The sequence below is a fragment of the Amblyraja radiata genome, chromosome 1, assembly GCF_010909765.2.
Source record: "Amblyraja radiata isolate CabotCenter1 chromosome 1, sAmbRad1.1.pri, whole genome shotgun sequence".
NCBI lineage: Eukaryota > Metazoa > Chordata > Chondrichthyes > Rajiformes > Rajidae > Amblyraja > Amblyraja radiata.
The window spans coordinates 83,307,716-83,329,909 of NC_045956.1; the positions used below are offsets into that span (position 1 = coordinate 83,307,716).

General features: G+C 40.0%; 1 protein-coding gene and 1 long non-coding RNA gene across 10 annotated transcripts in view; one reads left to right on the forward strand and one right to left on the reverse strand.

Moving 5' to 3' along the window:
- The window catches only part of ldb2 (LIM domain binding 2), a 509,983-nt gene that overhangs the window by 131,868 nt on the left and 355,921 nt on the right, over positions 1-22,194 (reverse strand). The gene's annotated exons all lie outside the window — the stretch shown is intronic.
- Positions 142-20,216, forward strand: LOC116976246. The gene is made up of 2 exons (XR_004412910.1): positions 142-275; positions 19,752-20,216. It is a non-coding gene; the product is annotated as an uncharacterized LOC116976246 (long non-coding RNA).

Here is a 22,194-nt window from a genome sequence, read left to right on the forward strand (position 1 = left end):
TGGTTGGTGACCGACTCCGAACTCCAGCAACAGCAGCTTCATCTGCACCGAATCGTGGGGCTTGAATCGGCCCGTTCGTGGGGGCTTTCATCGGACGGCGGAGGCTTCAACATCGGGAGCCTCGATCGCCTCGATGCAGCAGTTTGATTTTAAGCCACGCCGGGCGCCGAAAAGCCCCCCAGGATTTCCGCCCATGCCTGCAACCATAGGAGTTCTAATACGGTCGCTGCACTTCCTCTCTCACTTCCATTCAGGGACATAAACAGCCCTTCCAGGTGAGAGATAGACTCACATACAATTCCTCCAACCTTGCCTATTGCAATTCGTGCTCTCGAAGTGGGCTCCTCCACATCATGGAGGCAAGATCAGACTAGAACAGTGCAGCACAAGAGCAGTCCGTTCGGCTTCAGTGTCGGTTGATGGTGCTTTTGCAGACCACCTATCTGCTGTGGTCACCTAGATCTTCTGAATATAGAACAGTACAGCATAGGAACAGGCCCTTTGGCCATGCTGAACATGATGCCGTTAAAGTAATCTCCTCTGCCTGTGCGTAATCCATATCCTCCATTGAATGGCGGTGCTGCCTCGAAGGGCCAAATGGCCTACTCCTGCACCTATTGTCTATTGTCATTCCTGCATATTCATGTACTTACCCAAAGACTTCTTAAATCCCACTATCATATCTGCCTCCACCACCACCCCTGGCAGCTCATTCCAGGCACCCATCACTTGCCTTGCACATCTCCTTTAAACTTAGCCACTCTCACCTTAAAGCTATGCCTTCTAGTCTTTGACATTTCCATCCTGCGAAACAGGTTTTGACTGTCTACTTTATCTATCTTACTCATAATTTTATATACTTTTATCAGGTCTCCCCTCGGCCTCCAACCCTCAAGATAAAACAATCTAAGTTTGTCCAAGATAGACATAAAATGCTGGAGTAACTCAGTGGGGCAGGCAGAATAAGTGACGTTTCGGCTCAAGACTCTTCTTAAGTCTCCTTTTAGGCAATACCCTCCACTGCAGACAGTATTCTGGTAAACTTCTTTTGCACCCTCTCCAAAGCCTCCAAATCCTTCCTGTAATAGAGTGACCAGAAACGCACACAATATTTCAAATGCAGCTCAACCAAAATCTTATAAAGCTACAAAATGATTTCCTGATTCTTATACTCAATGCCTCGACCAATGAAGACAAACATACCATATGCCTTCTTTATCACTGTATCCACTTATGTTGCCTCGTTCAGGGCAACACTTTTAACGCTAACAATGCTAACATTTTTGTACCGTCAGAGAAATGGTGTTTTTATTTATTCAATATAAGTGACTCAGTCAAACAACAATAAGGCAAGAATGTGTACGAAGGAACTGCAGATGCTGGTTTACAGCAAAGATAAACACAAAATGCTGGAGTAACAGGCGAGCGAAGGAATAGGCGGTGTAAGTACGTTCTTTTCATGCCAAACAATTATACAAATAGCAAACAGGAGTTGCAAAAGTATCCCAAGCTGCCACTGCATCACCCTCACCTTGCCCTGGGAAACAATCTTAAAATACTGATCATCAGAATTCACATATTTTCAATCGCAGATTCCTATGTGCTTTATACCATTCCAGTGTGCAAGCCACAACATTATGTGTTAACATACTTTTGAAGGAAACATCCTCAGAGGATGGCAGAGCCTGACAAGTGATATGATTTGTGTTGCTTGTATGCTTTTTTATTTTTTTAAATTCATTTAGAGATACAGTGCGGAAACAGGCCCTTCGGCCCACCAGGTCCGCACCGACCAGCAATCCCCGCATATTAACACTATCCTACACACACTAGGGACAATTTTTACATTTACCAAGCAAATTTACCTACATACCTGTACGTCTTTGGAGTGTGGGAGGAAACCGAAGATCTCGGAGAAAACCCACGCAGGTCACGGGGAGAACGTACAAACTCCGTACAGACAGCACGCGTAGTCGGGATTGAACCCGGGTCTCCAGCGCTGCATTCGCTGTAAGGCAGCAACTCTACCACTGCACCGCCCTTTTGTTTCTTGATTACTAAGGGTATCAGGGGTTATGGTGCGATGACAGGAGAATGGGGTTAGGAGAGATTGATCAGCCATGATTGAATGGCGAAGTAGACTGGATGGGCCGAATGGCCTAATTCTGCTCCTAGAACATGAACATAGGTGAGGAGGAGTTTGATAGGCAGATGGATGGCGAAGGCGAGAGATGAACAGGAGACAAAAGTCTGTCAGATAAGGAGAGAAGAGGAATGAAACGTAAAGCCTGAAGAAGGGAGATAGGTGAAAATTAAGTGGAGGAGGAGGTGGGGTAAATGAAGGACCAGTTACGTGGAGGGTCTGGTGACAGGGTGGAAAATAACTGAAAGTACATAAAGTGACAAAGCAATTGGATGCATTTGGTCACCTCAAATTCATGTTGGGAGGGTGTCTAAAAACTCAGGTTCAGTGTAGATGCAGGCGAGAGAATTATGTTCAGACCCAAACATGGGAGAAATAAAGAGCCGTGTGCACTAATCAACCTGTATAAGCCATGCAAATGTTGAAAGGGGAACGATGCAAGGTAGCGTTGTCTGGAGCTTTGGCATTTATGATGAAGCAATTTGATGAAGTTACAAATTCAGGCTCAAACTCCAGCTTTGTCAAGGCTATTAGTGATTAAATTGTGGTCTTCTGGAATCATTCCTGGCAGTGTAATTCTGTGGCCTTTCTTAAAGTGCTGAAGGACAAATGTATGTGCAATTTGCCAGAAAAAAAAGTTTAATCCAAGTTGATAAATGTACCAACTTTCATATTCAAACAAGCATGTAAAATTACCACATTAACAAATATGACTCCCAAAATCAGTAAAGAAAAATGCCAGTACTTTCTCAGTACAAGAGCAACATTAATATCAAAAAGCCACAAAAGATAGCACTGTACAACATTGAGATGGCAATAATGGAAAATCCAACAATTTTAAAATTCCTCTGAAAACCAATGATCGGTATACTGATATGAACATAGCGCCGCTGCAGACTGTTTCATTATGGGCAAAGATACGTACATTAAATAGTTCAATAAAGTGCATTAACAAAAAACAAACGTAAAGACATATTTTAACGAGACATCACTTATTATGAGAGATTACCCATCATCTCTGACCTAGACCAACGCCCCAGGTCAGAGCAATGAGTAAACTCTGATAATGGCTAAATAGTAAAACAACCAATCATAGTAACGGGCAAAACAAGCAGGCTAAGTTTAATCAAAAACATTTACTTCAAAGAATTTAAAGTGGATTGGAGGAATGTATTTGGTGTGACTACTTTACAACCAAGTTAAGCTTCAAGAGCAGCAGGCAGAGATAATCAAAGGATTTTTTTTAATGCTGGTTCACGTGACACAACATACCTGCATTGTGCCAAACATAATGGGAATGAACTGGAACCATGCTAAAGGCTATAGCACAAGAAGTACAGGTATGTGAGCTGCAGGAGCAGAGGCTGGCTGGCTGTACTTGTGATGGTAAAGCAGACAAAACAGTCCGCTTTGCAAGGACTGCAAGGTAACTGAACTGTTGAAAAAGAACAATAACCATTTCCAGGATCTGTAAGGTGAACTGGCAAGGGTTTAGGTCTTTATGAAATAGAGAGGATCACACTCATACACTAAATTAAATGTAGATAACAAAAAACCCCACTATCTAACAAGGGGCTTCATTCATATACCCAGTTTCCTTAAGGTATGAGGTCATCACAAAATATTTCAGGTTAACCAAGACAAACTGTTAAAAGAAAACCAAAACTGTCTGTCAATTGTTACAAAGAAGGCTTCAGAAGCATTATGTTGGACTTCCGGTTGGCGCCACGATGTGAGTGGAATCGCGCCATTACAGCTCCGCAAAAACCTGAATTTAAAACGGGGGTTAAAGGGTCAAACAAACGCACTTACCACAGGAGATCGATTACGAACGGCTCCGGCAGCGTTTAAAAGGTGCGTGACGTCATCAGGCGCGCGATTTTAAGAAGAAATTATGACCCAGCGCTCCCCTCCCCCCACCACTGGAAAAAAAGCTACGAGAAGGGAAACTGGCCTCAGCTCGGGTGCTGCTTCTGCTTCTCAAGAAGATGTCTCACAGAGGAAAGCTGAAATGGAGGAACTTAAGACTACCATTCTAGGTGAGATAAAGAAGCAGAGGAAGGAGTATATGGAGGAGATAAAGAAGCAGAGGAAGGAGTATATGGAGGAGATAAAAAGTTTAAAAGCGGATATGCTGGTGTCTCACGAGAAAAATAAAGAAGATAAAGAAGACTTAATAAAACAAGTTATAACGACGGTAAAAAGTATGATGGATGAGTGGAAGGAAAAGGCTAATGCCGAGTTACAAACTCAAATTGAGGATGTAAAGGAAATAGCTGCTGGGATGGAAAGAAAGCTGGATGACAAGATAGATCCTACTATAATTTCGCTAGACCAACAAGGCGAAGCAATTAAAGAGCTAACTAAAATTGCTGAAGTAAATACTAAGGAGACCGAAAAACTCCGTGCCGAGAACAAACGCCTCTTAGAATTATTACATAAAACAAACGAGAAATGTATTGATCTGGAGGGACGCCAACGCCGTAAAAATTTGCGTATAGTTGGTCTGAGCGAAGGTCGTGAGGGGAGTCAAGATCCTCGAAAATTTGTTGCAAAACTTTTAATGGATATTTTGAATTTGGATCATGAACCCCTGTTGAGCCGTGCACATAGGGCTCTAAGACGGGCCCCTGGGATAGGTTCATCGCCCAGACAAATGATTGTAAAAGTGGCCTTTGACCATGTCTTCGAAGAAATGATGAAGATAATAATAAAAAAGAGAAACCTGAAATACGAGGGAGACAACATCAGTATTTTTAGAGACTTCCCAGCAGAAGTGGCCAAGAAAAGAGCACTATTTAAAGAAACAAAAGGTATCCTGAGGAATTTACAGAATACTAAGAATCTGAGATATGGCTTGATGTACCCAGCAATACTGAGAGTAACTTATGATGACAAGGAATATCGTTTCGTTAAGCATACTGAAGCATTGAAATTCGCCCGAGACATACAGCAGAAGCCAGAAGATGAAGAGAGAGAAGATGCGGAGGAAGAACCCGAGGGAGAAGGAGAGGACTGAACTTTTATCATCGACCTGTGGTTATGAAATACTCACTTAGAAGGAAGTGGAATAATGGGCATTTAGTAGTAGTTCTGTATTAATTATTAGAAAATATTTAATTATTCCATGATAATAGTATTACATATTATAGTATTAAATACAATTGATATTAGTAATTAGCAAATAGTAATATGAATAATAGAAATAATTACTAAGTACTAAGTATATAAAGTTAGTACCCCACCCCAATATATATAGCATTTGAGATAGGAGCTGGTATAATCAACATCTTTTTTTTTAATTAAAAAAACGGAAGTCTTTAGATTAATGGCCACGTTAGTGTGGCTTTCACCTTCACATACTACACACTATACAAGTGTAGTTTCTTTTTTTTCTGAGCACCCTATTAACACCCTTTACTTTTTTTTTATTATTGATATTTCTTATTGTTTTTGTTTTTTATTGATCTTATATTATATATTATTTGAATGTAGATGTGAAGGATATTGTGTATTTAGTTTAAGAAGACATAGATGTGGATTAAGGTGGAAAGAAATTCTCATTGGATTGATGTCCGGGTGCAACGGGGAGCTGGGGGAGTCAAGAAGGCTACTCCAAAAAAAGCCGCCCTAATAGTAAAATGCATGATATAAAGGTGAAGACTGGGGGTGATGGAGTAACCTTCTGTAGTTGGAATGTAAAAGGAATTAATGAACCAATTAAAAGGGGAAAGGTGTTAGCTCAGTTGAACAGATTGAAGACAGATGTCATTTTCCTTCAAGAGACTCATCTTAAAAAAGATGCTCAACATAGATTAACAGCTAAATGGATTTCTAAGGTGTATCATTCTACATTTATTCATAAATCTAGAGGAGTTGCAATAATTATTCGCAAAGGTATACCTTTCATACAAAGTTCTATTATAGAGGATAAAGAAGGCAGATATGTAATAATTACAGGGGAATTATATTCAAAAAAGGTAATTTTAATGAATATATATGCCCCTAATTTTGATAATCCATTATTTTTTAAGAAAATATTTAATAATATTCCTATATCCACTCAACACAATTTAATAATTGGAGGTGATTTAAATTGTACTTTAGATAATTATCTAGATAGATCATCTGCAAAAAGGAAAGCTGCCTCGAAATCAAGTAAATTCATAAATGCTTTTATCAATACATCTAATATTAAAGACATCTGGAGGTTAGATAATCCATCCGGACGAGAATATTCTTTTTTCTCGCCCGTACATGGAACCTATTCGAGGATAGATTATTTTTTAATAGATTCTAAATTACTTCCTTTTACGTATGATGCAAAATATCATAATATTATCATCTCGGATCATGCGCCATTAACATTTAAGATAAAATTAAAAGATATATCTAATAAAACTACTACCTGGAGATTTAACCCTCAGATATTAAAGGACAATGACTGTTGTAAATATGTGATGGATCAGATTAAATTATTTTTTGAAACTAATGATAATCCTGAAACTTCTCCATCACTATTTTGGGACACATTTAAGGCATTCATGCGTGGCGCAATAATATCCGCACAAGCACATCTCAATAAAGAAAATCGAAAAATAGAACAAAATTTAGAAAATGAGATAAAACGTCTAGATAATGAAAATATAAAACAGCCTTCCAAAGAGTTAAGTAATAAAATTGCATCAGTAAAATATAGATTAAATAAAATATATTCTAATCAAGTGATTAAACTTTTTCAACAAACTAAGCAAGTGTATTTTGAATTTGGAGATAAGCCACAAAAATTACTAGCACGACAGCTTAGAAAATTAGAAGATGAGAAGATGATACACGGAATTAGATCTGAGTATGGAAATATATTAATTACTCCAAAAGATATTAATGATAGATTTTTACAATATTATAAAAATCTTTATTCGTCAAAACTAACAGGACAAACAGATAGTATGGAAATATTTTTACAAGAATGTCAAATCAATAGCTTAGATCAGGAAGGTAGAGAATTGTTAAATGCTGAAATAACAGTAAAAGATATTATAGAATCAATTAGTTCGCTAAAGAACGGAAAAGCAGCGGGCCCAGATGGCCTGAGTGCAGAATTTTATAAAAAATTTCAAGATCTGATTTCCCCAAGATTACAAATAATGTATAGATATGCATATGACCAAGGAAAATTACCAGATTCTTTAAATGAATCCACAATTACACTCATCCCTAAAGTAGATAAGGATTTGGAAGATCCTGGATCATATAGAGCGATTGCCCTTTTAAATACAGACCAAAAAATATTAACTAAGGTCTTATCTAGGAGATTAAGTTTAGTGATCTCTAAATTAATACATTATGATCAAACAGGTTTTATCCCAAAACGTTACTCATCCCATAATCTCAGACGTTTGTTTAATATTATATATTCAAAAAGAATACGAGATACGGAACTAGCGGTTATATCACTAGATGCAGAAAAAGCGTTTGATCAGGTGGAATGGATGTATTTATTTAATATAATGGAAAAGTTTCAATTGGGGGATAGATTTTGTAAATGGGTAAGAATTTTATACTCGAATCCTATGGCAAGAATTTTGACTAACCAAATTTTATCAGCCAAATTCAAACTCTCTAGGGGATGCAGACAGGGATGTCCGTTATCACCCTTATTGTTCGCATTGGTGATAGAACCATTGGCGGAAAAAATTAGATCTGAACCTGAAATATATGGCTATAATACTGATACAACAATTAATAAAATTTCTTTATATGCAGATGATGTTTTGATTTATATTACAAAACCGGAAATTAGTATTCCCAACCTGCTAAACATTATAACTAAGTTTGGTGCATTTTCTGGGTATAGGATTAATTGGAATAAAAGCGAGATTATGCCAATAACAGGAATAAATCTAAATACATTACAACAATACCCATTAAAAGTAGTTACAGACAAACTTAAATATTTAGGGATTAACGTAACTAAAACTCATAACTCATTAATAAAATCCAACTATCCTCAACTATTAGATAAACTTAGAAAAAATATTTTATATTGGAAAACACTTCCTATATCCATGATTGGTAGAATAAGTGCCATAAAGATGGTATTTCTACCGCAGTTGTTATATTTGTTTCAGGCTATTCCTTTTTTTCTTCCGAAAACTTTTTTTAAAAAAATTGATAATATTGTCAATAGTTTTATTTGGGATTATAAAAATCACAGAATAAATAAAAAACATCTATGCAAAGCTAAGATAAATGGAGGATTAGCACTTCCAAACTTTTTATATTATTTTTGGGCTGTTCAGATTAAGAATATGAATTTCTGGTGGGTAAATATGGATCATGAACCGACATGGTTAAATATAGAAAAGGAGGACTGTCTACCTTTCAATGTAGGTTCGATAATTTTTGCACCAACGGAAGTACAAAAAAAATATTATAAAGACAACCTAATAATATATAATAATAGACGTATTTGGAAACAAATAGTTAAGACTCTACACTTGGATAATCTCTCATTTAGATTACCAATTATGAATAATCCATCGTTTAAACCTGCTATATTAGATGGGGGGTTTAAACAATGGGATGATTTAGGAATTACAAGGATAGAACACCTGTATAGAAAAGGAAAATTTCTTTTATTCCAGGAGTTACAAGATATTTATGGATTGTCTCCACAACATTTGTTTAGGTATTTACAAATTAGAGATTATATTAAATCCAATACACAAGATTATAAAAATAAAGAAGCAGGATTGTTAGACGAACTGTTTAATTTATATCCAAATACAGAAAAATTAATAGCCTATATATATAACATCATTTTGGATAAGGAGAATCCAATAACGGAAGTATATCGTCAAGCATGGGAAAATGAAATGGGATTGGCTATAACAAAAGAAAACTGGGAAGAAAGTCTACAACGAATACACCGGTGTTCATTAAACGCCAGACATATACTGATACAATTTAAAGTATTATATAGGTTACATTATTCGAAAACTAAATTAAATAGTATTTTTCCGAATCTCTCTGCTATTTGTGATAAGTGCAAGAAAGCAGAGGCAAATTTAATACATAGTTTCGTTACATGTCCTAAATTGAATTATTACTGGACAGAAATTTTTAAAGTTATTTCTGAAGTCATCAAAGTTAAATTGGACCCTAACCCAAAGCTAATAATATTTGGAATTCCGGATTTACATCTATCACTTACAGTAAATCAAAGACATTTCTTTGATTACTGTTTGATAATTGGGAAAAAAATCATATTGAAATTTTGGAAGGGAACATTATCCCCCACAACCAAAATGTGGGCAACAGAGATGATGGAGACGTTACATCTGGAAAGAATTAGATTTGTCCTATTGGACAAGTATAATTCTTTTGAACAGATATGGTCTCCATATATACAGTATTTAGAGAAGTAGCTGTTCTTGGCAACACAGCTCGGCGTGCACCCTGCGGGATTTGGTGAGAATAATTCATTTTTATATTGGAATTAACATATATGCCTTTATTGATACTATCACTTGTAGTAGTGTTATTAATAATACATATTGTGGTTACTAAAAATTTTTTTTTTTTTTTTTTTTTCGTTTCTCTTTTCTTTCTTATATATAATCAAATTATTATTTAATCACTCTCTTAATGATTTATAACTGTTCTATTCTTTCTCTATCATTATTTCTAAAAAAATAGTAGATAAGTATTACTAGTGTTTTACTTAATGCAAATTGAATTAATTTGATATAAAGTTGTTTGAAGCATTGTAATTGATTACCTTTAATAAAAAAATATATAAAAAAGAAGCATTATGTTAAGTTCAAGGCAAGGAATTGATCTTCTGTATCTAGGATATCCAAGGAGAGATAGCTGAATGGATAGCAAATTGGCTCCATGGAAGGAAGCAGAGGGTAATGGTGGATGGTTGCTTCTCGGACTGGATGCCTGTGACTAGTGCTGTGCCTCAGGGTTTGGTGCTGGGACCGTTACTGTTTGTCATCTACATCAATGATTTGGATGAGATCATACAGGGCATGATTAGCAAGTTTGCTGATGACACAAAAGTGGGTGGGTTTTGCAGATAGTGAATATGGTTGTGAAAGATTGCAGCAGGATCTGGATTGATTGGCCAGGTGGGCGGAGGAATGGTTGATGGAATTTAATACAGAGAAGTGTGAGTTGTTGTATTTTGGGACGTCTAACAAGGGCAGGACCTACACAGTAAATGGTAGGCCCCAGGGTAGTGTTGTAGAGCAGAGGGATCTAGAAGCACTAGTGCATGGTTCCTTGAAGATCAAGTCGCAAGTAGAAAAGATGGTCAAAAAGGCTTTTTGCACTTTGGCCTTCATCAGTCAGAGTATTGAGTATAGAAGTTGGGAGGTCATGTTACAGTTGTATAAGATGTTGGTGAGACACCATTTAGAATATTGTGTTCAGTTCTGGGCACCAAGTTACTGTATAGGAAAGATATTGTCAAGCTTGAAAGGGTTCAGAAAAGATATACGAGGATGTTGCCAGGACTAGAGGGAGTGCACTATCAGGAGAGGTTGAGTAGGCTGAGTCTCTATTCCATGGAGCACAGGAGGATAAGGGGTGATCTTATAGAGGTGTATAAGATCATGAGAGGAATAGATCGAGTAGATGCATAGAGTCTTTTGCCCAGAGCAGGGGAATCGAGGACCAGAGGACATTGGTTCAAGGTGAAGGGGAAAAGATTTAATAGGAATCCGAGGGGTAACTTTTTCACACAAATGCTGGTGAGTGCATGGAACAAGCTGCCAGAGGAGTTAGTTGAGGCTGGAACTATCCCATCGTTTAAGAAACAGTTAGACAGCTACATGGATAGGACAGGTTTGGAAGGGATATGGACCAAGCGCAGGCAGGTGGGACTAGTGTAGCTGGGACATTGTTAGCCGGTGTGGGCGGGTTGGACCAAAGGGCCTGTTTCCACACTGTATCTCTCTATGACTCTAAATGCTATATTTGGTCCTTAGGGTGGATGCAAACCGTCTGGAATGACTTAAGGAGTATGCTGGGGACATTGTTGGGGATAGAATATCTGATCTTTCTTCAATAGAATGCATTCTTAACGCAGGTTTATTCTGGACATTGCAGTGGGACGAATAACACTACGTTTGCTGTTGACGAATTCTTGAAGGAACACCAGCAAAAAAATGTCCAGAGTCAAAAAGTGATATCTTCACCGAGTTCAGAGGTTGCGACTACATTGATGATACCTTCCAAATCCAGGATCAATACAACCAGCGTTAATATACAGTTATGAAGATTGATGAGAACTTAAAAACAATTAATCAGTTAAACTCCTAAATGTATAAATGTTTTAACTAGTTTGCCTTGTTTGTCTCTTTTTAAAGGGTGAAAGGCAGTAGTGCAAAGGGTGAAAGGTAAGTAATAAAATGCAATGCCATTACTCAAAGTGCTGGAGTAACTCAGCAGGAGAATCTGTGTGATGTTTCAGGTCAGGACCCTTCTTCAGACCAGCATCTGCAGTTCCTTCTCTCTGTTATTACACAGTGTGTTTGATTGTGTGCATCATGATGTGCATGTGTATACATGAGAACCTCCAACAACTCAGTGCAACTTTCAGCATTACTCTGCATATCATTTCTTGATAAACTTTGACCTGCAAGGAATCTATACATCTGAAGAAGGGTTTCGGCCCGAAACATTGCCTATTTCCTTCGCTCCATAGATGCTGCTGCACCCGCTGAGTTTCTCCAGCATTTTTGTGTACCTAGGAATCTATACATTGCAGGATTCAAGATGAACTTCCTCAAAACAACGAGACAACAAATTGAAGAATATCAATTTACAGAAAGATGACCAGATTGGACAACACTCCCAAAGATTCAGCACTGCTCTACAAAGTGCATAGAAGGATAATGCCTAGAGCTCAGATTCCATTGCAGGTGGGCATAAAGATCCGCATGGACGTGGTGGGTAGAAGGACCTGTTCTGTGCTGAGGGACTCCATGAGCCAAATTGCTTCTTCTTTGATTTAGATTCCATAATTAGAAGTAGCACAGATAATCAATCAATGAGGTTGGGGTTTGTTTCTGCTAAACATCCATCCAAAGACATTAGCACCACACTGAGAAGCATCCTGAGAGAAATCCTGTCATTTGGGTCTTAGTTCAAACACAGGCAAGCTTGAACAATTAGGTTTAAGGGTTGAATGGGAAATAAATCTCGGAAATCCCACACCATGTTTAGTGGATGCATGTTTTATATTTTGCACATATTCTTCCATTTCAATCAGGCCAAATACAAAGATGGCTACGTAATGGTGGAAAATCTTCAATCATTGGTTCTTCAATGCCCTTCTTGGGACTTCCCAATATATTCTATAAACTGTCATGATCCAAACTGGAATCTGGTCAAAACTCGGCCATCTCTCTTATTCCATACTGAGAATCACTTGTACGAGCGCTGATCCGCCTATACTCCCAAGCTGATTGAGTATACTGAACATTTGAATGTAGGCTATCATCCTTTGATGCCAATTGGGAAACGTCTCTGCAACACCAAAGCAAATTGTTGTTATTTGCTCGACAAACTAATATTATACATAGATTCAGCACTTTTGCAGCTGTTATGATGTAGGTGAACCAATTAACATAAAATACAGGTACATTAATAATAGCTTGCTTTGTGTATGAATATACAAAAATGCTTGTCAATCATTCATCAAAGTAGTCAAGATGCATTCAGGCTTGCACTGAGAATTCTAAAATGTCTTGTCAGACGTATAGCACAACACGGTATATTGTATAACTTGCGAGGCTTTGACCAACCTTCAAGTTCGTACAGCTGAAAAACTACTCAGCATGAAGCACACCATCCTGTAACAAGAACAATAAAACCTGGATGTTTCACGGAAGATAATTAACCTCCTTGGGATACTGCTCCATGTCTGCAGAAAAGTATGCATTATTAAATCAGTTGGAATAACTTGAACTGAACACTTGCAGAAGGAAAAACATTTTTAGTTGAACTACTTCAACATTTCTTAGCTCTCACTGCCAGCCCGTTCCTATTCTTGCCTATACTATAAACATTAGAGCAGGAAGCTGGAACATAGATTTAAGGCGAAATACCATCAGAACTGCATTGCTGTCAATGTTAATATATTATAGGACACCAAATAATCAGCATTCTTTGAACCGGGTCTGAAGAAGGGTCTCAACCCAAAACGTCATCCATTCCTTCTCTCCTGAGATGCTGCCTGTCCCACTGAGTTACTCCAGCTTTTTGAGTCTATCTTCTTTGAACTGGATATTTTAGTGACAAACTTAATGTAACTGATGCTCTGAGGAATGTCAGACCAAATATGCCAAAGCTTGGAACAACCGACCACATCAGTTTATGGTTTTCAAATGTTAACATAGCCTCTTGCAGTTGTACAGAACCCTAGTGAGATCACACCTGGAGTATTGTGTGCAGTTTTGGTCCCCTAATTTGAGAAAGGACATTCTTGCTATTGAAGGAGTGCAGCGTAGGTCTACAAGGTTAGTTCCCGGGATGGCGGGACTGTCATATGCTGAGAGAATGGAGCAGCTGGGCTTGTACACTCTGGAGTTTAGAAGGCTGAGAGGATGTCTCACTGAAACATATAAGATTGTTAAGGGTTTGGACACGCTAGAGGCAGGAAATATGTTCCCAATGTTGGGGGAGTCCAGAACCAGGGGCCACAGTTTAAGAATAAGGAGTAAGCCATTTAGAACGGAGACGAGGAAACACTTTTTCTCACAGAGAGTGGTGAGTCTGTGGAATTCTCTGCCTCAGAGGGCGGTGGAGGCAGGTTCTCTGGATACTTTCAAGAGAGAACTAGATAGGGCTCTTAAAGATAGCGGAGTCAGGGGATATGGGGAAAAGGCAGGAACGGGGTACTGATTGGGGATGATCAGCCATGATCACATTGGTGCTGGCTCGAAGGGTCAAATGGCCTACTGCACCTATTGTCTATTGTCTCTCGGATTGAAAGTTTGAGGGTAATCCACAAAAGCAACTGATCCACCCTTCATGCACATAAAAGCTTGCCGTGTTTTCAACCACTCCTGAGATGGCATTCCCGAGGACATGTTGCCCTACCGTCTGGAACGTAGTGTCAGTGATGGATAGCGAAACAGAGCTAACACTGCAGGAAGTCTGAAGGAGAGTATGCATTATTAAATCAATTGGAATATCTTGAGAAAACGGAATACTCGCAGAAGGAAGGAGATTTCGAGTGGAAAGCGATTAATATTTCAGTTTCATGAGATAGGCTGGAATTTGAAAATAAGCGGAGTTTGGAAACTTGCCCACACTGCGGAGAGAAGAATAAATCAGTGGTACACTGCAGGTCAATGCACATTTTGTGCGATGGTTCACTGTTACACAGCATTCAAAGACTTAGGTGTTGTGAACAACCGAATAGCCCTTGTTCATATTTAACGAGGCATAATGTGGGATCAGGAGGATTGCAAGAGATTAATTGGTCTGGTAGTGGGAGAGGCCCAAGGAAAGGAGGACATTAACTAAACGTTGACCTATCAGTGAGGGGGTATGAGCACCAATAAGTGCTGGAGAAACTCAGGAGATCAGGCAGCATCTGTCGAGGAAATGGACAGGCGATGTTTCAGATGAGTTTTCCCCAGCATATTTGCTCAAGATTGAGCATCTGCAGTTTCTTGCGTCAACAATAGGGTGAAGTTGGGTTAGCGTACAGGGGGTAGTAGTTGCCCAAGTGTCTCCGTGTTTTTTTGTGGGGCTAGGGAGCCAAGTCAAGATGTAATGCCAATTGGGGAGGGCGGTGACTGGGCCAGACCAGAGCAGTGGGAGCCTCAAAGGAGAGTTAGAATGAAAAGCAAAAGATTAAACACTCACATTAAATGGGTTCTTCCTGCAAGTGTGTTCTAAGCACAAGTTCAGACCTGGTCAGTCAGATCCCCTTTAAGTAAACCCAGCGAATGCCTTCATTGCTCCTGTGTGAGTACTCGCAGGCCACACGGGCACAATGGAAGTTAACACATCTAGACATACATTGTGCATGGAAAACCATTCTACATGACCAGACATCTCAGAAACACACACACATAGAAGCCAGAAGGAAAATTGGGAGGGGGGAGGAGGGGTTTCACTGACCCTATATTTTTTTACAATCAATGTTCTGAAGAAATTCAATACATTGATAACTCCCAAGCAGTCAGGAATTGCTCCCATGAACGAGAGCGTTAATGGGGAAGTAGGTATGAAGAGGAGGTGTAGTACAATAACTGATGTTATTGGAGATATTGTAGAGAGATGAGCTATAGGGAGAGGCTGGGCAGGCTAGGACTTTATTCCTTGGAGTGCAGAAGGATGAGGGGTGATCTTTTTGAGGTGTATGAGACCATGAGGGGAATCTTTGAGATAAATGCACTGAGACTTTTACCAGAGTAAAAGAGAACCAGGGGACATAAGATCAAGGTGAGAAGGGAAAGATTTAATAGGAATCTGAGGAGCAACATTTTCTCACACAGAGGGTGGTGGGTATCTGGAACGAGCTGCCAGAGGAAATTATTGAGACAGGTACTGTAACAACGTTCAAAATACATTTGGACAGGTACATGGATAGGAAAGGTTTAGAGGAATATGGGCCAAACATGAGCAGGTGGTACTGGTGTAGATGGGGCATTTGGTCAGCATGGACAAGTTGTGCTGGTGTAGATGGGGCATTTGGTCAGCATGGACAAGTTGTACTGGTGTAGATGGGGCATTTGGTCAGCATGGACAATTTGTGCCGAAGGGCCTGTTTCAGTGCAGTATGACTCCATGACTCCCACATTAGGAGCCTGGCACTCCCCCAGTCATGAATCTGCCCTTGGTTCAATGGCTGCCTGGGGAACTCGTGCTGGGCAGCTGCTCAGCAGAGAGTTGTGAATCTGTTGAAATCTCTGCCACAGAAGGCAGTGGAGGCCAATTCACAGGATTATGGGGAGAAAGCAGCAATGGGGTACTGAGTTTGGATGATCAGCCATGATCATATTGAATGGCTTGAATGGTCTACCCCTGCATATATTTTCTGTGTTTCTATAGTCAGTCAGTACATGGAGCTGCCTGTGCTCAGCAAAGGCCAGAACCACCATGCCCCCCCCCCCCCCCCCCCATGTCAGCACTGAGTGGTTGCACCCTGTCCCCTGACCACCCCAACCTCTGCCCCTGCAGTCATGGGGAGGTGCCAGCACGGGGAGCTTGCAATGGAGCAGTTTGCAACCCAAGCTAATAGCTGCTATATAGTAGAAGGTTGACAAAAATGCTGGAGAAACTCAGCGGGTGAGGCAGCATCTACGGAGCAAAGGAATAGGTGACGTTTCGGGTTGAGACCCTTCTTCAGACTGATGTCTGATCTATAAAGTATATCACTGTGCATATGGACTGTATGGACTGGAAGAACAGGGAAGCATGAAACACGTAGGCACTGTTTTAGCTGCTAGAATTCCCCACTGTTTCTTTAAAACCAGGTTGGGTTTAGAATCTACAGGTTGCAAGCTTCACCACAATTGTATTCCATTCAGCTCAGCTGTTGATATTACCAGCAAACAGAAGAGATTCATTGTTTTACCAATTGGAGAAACAAGACACTGTAGGTGTTGGTATCTGGAGCAAAAAAACAAACTGGTGAAGGAACTCAGCATGTCAGGCAGCATCTGTGGAGGGAAACAAACAGATTGAACAAGGAATCTGTTATCTGTCCATTTGCCTCCACAGAATACAGCCAGTACTTTGTGCATTGCTCATTTTTATTACAATCTTTTGTTGACCAAACACAAATGGCACCAGGAATTAACTGTTAATGCATTCAAAGTAAAGCAAGTTCTCTTTTAAAAAAAGGCTGAATGCTGCACTGCAGATGAAAGCAGCAAATATACTATCAATGTTTTACCATAAGCTGGGAGCAAAACAGAAATTTTGAATAAAAGGATCAGCACGGGGGTGATGTCTGGAAAATAATTAATTACCCAGAGACATTCTTCTGTTTTTTCTAAAATATTTATTAATTCTGGAGGTAAATTGTGTTTTAATTAAACCAAGGGGAATTCAACTCCATGAATAGATGAAAAATCTGATATTTCAGAGCCCCAGCTATCAGCTTTTTTTTCCCGTTGAAAAACACCCATTGCAATTATAAAACTCATTACTGATTTATTTCATTCTCATGTATATATTTCTGTCATTTAAGATTCATTCTGATTCAGTAGAAGGGGCTGAAAAGTTAAAACTCCTTACATCTTCTGTTGTGTACATTTGTTTCTGAAGCTGCTCTCAATGCAAAGAACATCCCAACCCCTCCCCCCCCCCCCCCAACCAGCAAGATGGAAAAATATGTTGGTCTTGCAGTAGCCGTAAGTGGAAATCATAAAATTAGAAGAATAGTCATAGAGCCATATAACATGCAAACAGGTCCTTCAGCCCATCAAGTCACCACGAATGTGGGATGTTTAGTTTAGTGTAATTTATTGTCATGTGTACTAATATACAGTGAAGAGCTTTTATTATGTGCTATCCAGGGATGTGATCCAGGGACATCCAGAGGTAACTCAAACAGACACAGGAAGAACATGCAAACTCCACTAAGCCAGCACCCAATTCCATTTGATTGCCCACCCTGCTTCATTAATGTCTTCCTGTCTACCCTCTACTGATATGTCCTGGCCTCCGATCAGCATTTTATTTTCCCCTCCTTGCCAAAAGCACTTCCAGAACTTAAATGTGTGCGTGGAAAAATCACACGGTTTGTGCTTTGCTTTCTCATTCTTTATCGCTGAAGCTTTCTCCTTTTCATTCTTTTGTTACTGCAATTATCTATTTTGGCTTTTCAGGACTGCTGTCTTTGCCCAGTTAAACCTTGCTCCACTGGAAACCAAAAGAATGGTTCCCGGAGGTTTTTGTCAGTCTCCCTACCTGCTTCCATTACCTGCAACCTCCGGCAACCACCTGCAACCTCCAGGAACCGCACGGAAACCTTGGGTGGGGCGCAAAGTCTCCAGAGGTTTCCGTTCAGGTTTCCTAAGTGGGACAGGGGCATAACGCGGTGGCTGTAGTCTTAAGGACTCATTCTTGAGAAATAGGCAGTGGACTATGCTTTCGATTGCACAGTAAAAAGGACATTGAAATTAGTGTTTGGAAGAATTGATCACATGACGCTCTCCACAGCATATCTGTACAAGGAACATCCTCGTTTCAAAGATTGTCAGAAGTTTCTTTAGTCAGAGGGTGATGAATCTGTAGAATTCTTTGCCACAGAAGGCTGTGGATGCCAAGTCAGTGGATATTTTTAAGGCAGAGATAGATAGATTCTTGATTAGTACAGGTGTCATAGGTTATGGGGAAAAGGCAGGAGAATGGGGTTAGGAAAGAGATATAGATCAGCCATGATTGAATGGCGGAGTAGACTTGATGGACGAATGGCCCAATTCTACTCCTATTGCTTATGACCTTATGACTGTCCTTGCATTTCATTAATTAATTAACACATGGTAGAGTTCCCAAATACTTCCTTAACATGGACTGAAGCTATGCCACAGCATGACATGCAATGCTCTTCCATCTATCAATAAAACATAATCATAAGATCATAAGACATTCAGCCCAACGAGTCTGCTCCACCATTCGATCATGGCGGATCTATGTTTCCCTCTCAACCTCTTGCCTTCGCCACATAACCTTTGACACCCTTACTAATCAAGAACCTATCAATCTCTGCTTTAAAAATAACCAATGTTCTTTCATGGTGACAAAAAAAAAAATCTGGGCTATAAATAGCCAATAATGTTTGGTCTACAGATTTCTGCAAGTGACCTACGCTAACTGGAACATTTAATTTTGATTTGATTTTTGATTTTGATTCAATTTATTGTCATTGCACTTTTCAGTGCAACGAAATGGTTTAGCCTGCAGTCATAACATAGAATAAATAACAAACATTCAACACAGTTTAAGTCCCAAAGTCATTGTCTCTTCCCTCCTTGCTCTCCCTCTGCGCTGAGGCAATCCAAGCCTCCGATGTTGCGACCCCGCCGGGTGATGGTAGGTAAGTCCCGCGGTTGAATCCGAGCTCCGCAAATGGGCCGGTTCAAACTCCGCGGCCCGGGGCGGTTGAAGCTGCTGAAGCTGCCGTCCTCCAGTCCAGCGGACGCAGATGTCGTTGCGGGAGCTCCGGAAAACAGAACTCGAGCTCCCGATGATGTCGTCCACTGGCCCGCAGCCGAGCCTCCGAGGCTCCAAAGTCGGGTCGGAAGTTGGGTTGCCCCGCAACCACAGCCCCGAAGTCGGCCTGCCTCGTGCTGGTAAGTCCTGTCTCTGACTCCGCAGCCTCAAGGTCGGTCGCAGTTGGAGGCCGCCAGCTCCGCGATAGGCCTCAGCGCAGACGGACACGGAGACGGGGGATACGGCAGGAAAGGTCGCATCCCCCCCGAAGGAAGAGTCAAAAAACATGTAGCAGAATACACTGCATCACAAAAACAAGAGTGCAAATAAGGGACACAAGAATTAGGAAAATATAATGTTTTAATATCTATTATTATTTAATAGATCATTTATTTAATTGTATTTTATCATGCAGATTTCCCTAAAAATATGCCTCAAAAATAGTAGAAGGTTATACATACTTCATGCAAGGAATGACAGATGCAAGGTGTGCAAATTTGATGGATTAGAAGAATCAGGAAGAGCTCATCAGGAGCAAAACTCAGAAGTTTCAGAGCCACAATGATGCAACCATGAGTAAAGTGTACCTGACCACCTTCTAGCATTGGGAATGTTTCAAGATGATATTAAAGTGAAAGGAGAAAACACAAGAGCCTCATTCTTAAAAATAAGATGCATGAAAATTCTTACAGAACTTGTTCTTGCTAAACTTGTTGTTTTGCCAAACGTGAACTTCTCTAGACACAAGAATACATGTTAAAACATTCCACAGTGACACTGAACATGTGGACCATTTAATAAATTACTTTGCACGGTATTGATCTCATATGAAATACAAATGATGTTGAAGTTTGCAATTAAAACTTTAAATTGGCCTAAATCCGTTTCCATCAGTGTTCTAATTTTCCACGACATTAACGCTACATTTTGAATTTGGTGTTATGCCTTGTTTCTCATTAGCATGGCACTCCTTTCTTAAAAATGGAGATCACAATCAACAACAATGCACTTTTAAACAACAGAAGTTATGGGGCTAGAGTGGTAGTGCCCGCATCAAATACAGCTGCCACTAACTCGAGCAGAGAATGGAATTTTTGGGGGGTAAATATTTACTTTCAGATATGTATTAATCACCAGATTAATAACTGAGTAAATGTACTCGGGGATATGGGGTTCCTCAAATCTGTTTAAAGTAACGTGAAGCAACTGAGCTGTAAGTTCATAAATCTAATTTTGTTAACTAAAGAATTCCCATATATTTATGGACTTTATGTGCTGTCGTAAACAAAGGCCTTTTATCTTGGCCATGTGAAATGGAAGTTTTCAGACATTTAAGACAACAGGATATGGTCTTGATGTGACTTAGTTCTTATGCATTTTTATTTTGCTCTCATATCTTCAATCACAGTTAAACTCCAAGCTGACAGCAGCTTCTTGCCTACTGGTCATTCCTTACAACAACAAACCTACACAATTTTCACAGAGCTTTAGTGTGAAGAGAAATAAAGATTCACAGTGCTGGAGCAACTCAGCTTGTCAGGAAGCAACTCTGTGGAACATGGATATGTGACATTTTGGGTTGGGACCCTTCTTCAGACTGATTGTTGGGGGGCGGTGGGGAGTTGGGAGAGAGGAGGGTTCATGTTCAGAAAGACATAAGTTCAAGGAGCAGAATTAAGCTATTTGGCCCTTCAAGTCTCCTCCGTCCTTTAATCATGGTTGATCTATCTTTCCCTCTCTTTCCCTGCTTTCTGCCCATAACCCCTGAAACCCTTGCAAATCAAGAATCTGTCAATTTCCGCCTTAAAAATATCCATTGACTTGGCCTTCACAGCCTTCTGTGGCAATGAATTCCACAGATTCACCATCCTCTGATTAAAGGCAGGACAAAGCGTGGCAGGTAAAAGGTGAACACAGGTGAGAAGGGTTTGTGATAGACAGATGGTTGGAGCAAAGGCCGGAGATTAAAACAAGATGTGAGACAAAAAGATTGAAGAGTTGCGAATTGTGAAGCCAGAGATGGGATGTGGCTGGAGGGAGAGGGGAGAAATAGGTGCAAGTCCATGTGGGCACAGAGGAGACGGGGGAAAGAAGGTGGGGGTGTTAATGGAGTGTAAATGGAGTGGCTGATGTACTTATACATGGTTATCTAAGTGGCCCTTTTCCCCGGTCAGGCAATGTGCCTCTTAAAGGTAGATCACCCACTAATCTCACCTTTGCATCTGAGTACCTTGTGTGGTGTCGAAGGTGACTACCTGAAATAATGTCAAATCCCCAACAATATCAAATTCAAATCAAGAATAAATGCAACATCAACAAAGCTCAGACAAACAAGGAAGTCACAAAGTAATTAGTGACTACCACCTGTCAATGGAGTAATGGGAATAGCATATTAATGCGGGCACAATCTGAATGCTTAATTAACTTCAATGCAGGATGAGTAGATTTTTGAGAAGTTGAATTTCATATTTTAATTGTGACTCAATATAAAAAGAAGAAAAAAACATAGCATCATTGGAATTTACATCACAGAAATGGGTCCTTTTGACCCACCTCCCCATGCTGACAGTCAGCGATGCCTATCCATGCTGATCCACTTTGTCCACATTCAGCCAACATGCCCCAATATCTTCCCTATTCAAGTGCACGTCTAAACAGCGTTTGAATATTGTAAGTGTATCTGTCTCACCACCTCATCTGGCAGGTGACTCCAGATATTCACCACCAACCCCTACCCACCACCCCAACCAACCAGAGCTCCTCTACCGACTCACCTTAAACATGTGCCCTCTAGTTTCAGACTCCCCTGCCCTAGGAAAAAAAGATTCTGACTATTTAATCTACCAATGCCCCTCAAA